At 35.7% G+C, this 2681-nt stretch overlaps 1 pseudogene; it reads left to right on the top strand.

The window, feature by feature from the left end:
* Positions 1 to 1302: 1302 nt before the first annotated feature.
* Positions 1303 to 2150, top strand: LOC118842348 (annotated as a pseudogene).
* The last annotated feature ends 531 nt before the right edge of the window (positions 2151 to 2681 follow it).

Below are 2681 nucleotides of genomic sequence, written 5' to 3'. Positions count from 1 at the left end.
CTTGAATTAATAGTAATTTCATTCTTCAGAAAGTAGAGAAACTACATCAATAAAGAGAAACTGATTTCCAGAGTGGAAATGATGGGAGACTTGGGAGGAAATATCATCTTAGAATTTGTAATAGGAAAGGGGAGGAAAACCGGTCATTGTCTAACTTGAACTATAGAATTGGGGAAGAGAGGTCTCAAAGGTTCAGAGGAAGGAGGGATATGATCCTATGAAATAAAATTTTATCATAGAAGTCAATTCACAAGGGGAGAGGAGCTCTCAAGAATAAGATTCCCAAGACACATATAGAGATAGAATTCCAATATGGAGGAAAGGGGGAACTGTCAAAGAGACAGATGTGAATGTAAAGGGGACTCATAAACTTACTTTGACTTTTAAAAAGACATGTACAGATGCTAGAAAGAAGGCTAGGTAATGGAGGACGAAGACAAAAGGATAACATGATACTGTAAGAGCACTGTCAGGAATATTAAAGTTCAGAATAAGGTGTGTGTGTGTGTGTGTGTGTGTTTGTGTGCATGTATGTGTATGGTACATATGTGAATGTGTGTGGAAAACTAAGTATGACAAAGTATATGCTTTAGTTTTATTGGGGAAAAGGGGAGGATGAAAGAAGAGCTAGGGCTGCTGCTGGAGGCAGTTGGGATCATTATAAACAATATCAGGAAAGGTAGAGCTATTCAATTTTTACATTTATTTCTGTTTTGAAAAAGCATGATCTTTGGATTAGTAAGGGCAGAAAAGAATGAATAGTAGAGATATAATAAGGATAAGTAGGTAATAATAAGAGAGCACTGAATGGTCCTTCGAGTCACTCCCAATGAGTTTGTCATGGTGTCACAGATGAACTACTAAATTGGCAGGTGTGATTGCTGAGCCACTGTCAGTGATCTTTGAAATATCATGGAGGACAAAATAGTGATTCAGGATTGGAGAAAAGCAAATGTCCTGACTTTCCGAAAAGATAAGAAAATGGACATTTTAAACTATAGGCCAATAAGCGTGACTCTAATTCCTGTCAAAATTCTAAAATTTATTATTAAAGGAACAGTTTGTGAAAAGGAAATAGGAGTTACAAACAATCAGCATTGCTTTATCAAGAATAGGTCATGCCAGACAAACTTTATTTTCTTTTTTGTCCAGCCTTTAATAAGTGTTTGGTGAATAAAGTTGAGTTAAGAACAGGTTATAGCAAATAACCTTAGGGAGAGGGAGAATAAAAAAGAGAGGGAGAAGGAGAAGTAGAAGGGGGAGAAGGAGAAGTAGAAGGAGGAGAACGAGCTGCTTTTTATTATGGATGAAGGAGATACACAGACAGAGGAAACACAACCCTCAGGAACAAAAGAAAATTGAACCAGAGTCAACAGAGGACAGAGATATAGAAACTGACAAAGGGTAGGGTAGAAAGATGCTTTTGATGATCTGGATGACTTACTTTTTCAATCAAAAAAAAGAAGAAAAGAAGATATTTGATATTGAAGAAGCTGAAGGAGGCATAAAAGACCTAAAGATTAAAAACAGAATCACATGACTTTGACATCATGCATGATGATAAAAAAGAAAGAAAAGAAGAATGTCAAGTTCCCAGATGAGGATAAAATATTAGAGAAAGACGAAGCTTTAGAATATGAAGACAGCAAAAAGCATGATAGAATTTCCTTCAGCAATCAGATAAATTGCTGAATTGAATATTCAACATAATGTGGGAAAAGAATCCAGATATGGTTGCTGGAGGAAAAAGGAAATTTGTCATGAAATCTCCACAGATTGTTAGGGTAGGAACCAAGAAAACATTTTCCATCAACTTTACAGATATATGTGAACTATTAAATCACCAATCAAAACATTTCCTGGCATTTGTATTGGCTGACTGGGCACAAATGGTTCCATAGATGGTACCAATCAACTTGTATCAATGGAAGATTCTAACAGAAACAGGTAGAAAATGTCTTGAGGAGATATATCATAGAATATGTTATCTGCCATACATATTGGTCACCAGACACAGTCTTACAGAAGGACACATGACTCATTTCTTACAGTGTGAGACCTGTCACTTTCACTTCTCTGTCACCACCATCAAAATTAGGTTCCAGATCATCACAGGTATGAAAACACAGCTCTGTGCCAAACTTAACTGATTTATTAATCAACACTGGATTTTGCAAAGTGTTTTGGATATGGGGATAAACAGATTTATGATCAGAATGGAATTACCAATACATTAAAAGTATGAAATAAAAGCTGCCAAGTTATCATTTGGCATTTGGTTGTTGGTCATTTAAATCTTTGGAAGATGCAGATGCTCAAGCTGTTCATATGCTTATTGAATGTACATGATGGGGAAAGGAGGCACATTAAATAAAAGTCATAAAATTTTATAAAATGAAAGATAAAATAAAGTATTACAACAGCAAAAATGGATTTGTTTTATTTTCAAGTCTGAACTCTCTCTCATCTCTCTTTTTCCACCACTCCCATTGAGAAAGCAAGAAAAACAAATCTATTATACATATGTAATAGTAAAGCAAAATAAATTCCCGCTACAATGTCAGTTTGGAAGGGAATTTTCTGAAGTGTACTATGCTGTTTTCTTTTCTTCTCTTCCTTCATTCCCTCCTTCCCTCCTTCCTTCCTTCCTTCCTTCCTTCCTTCCTTCCTTCCTTCCTTCC

The sequence above is a fragment of the Trichosurus vulpecula genome, chromosome 3, assembly GCF_011100635.1.
Source record: "Trichosurus vulpecula isolate mTriVul1 chromosome 3, mTriVul1.pri, whole genome shotgun sequence".
Classification (NCBI taxonomy): domain Eukaryota; kingdom Metazoa; phylum Chordata; class Mammalia; order Diprotodontia; family Phalangeridae; genus Trichosurus; species Trichosurus vulpecula.
This window is presented reverse-complemented; position numbering and strand designations above follow the sequence as displayed.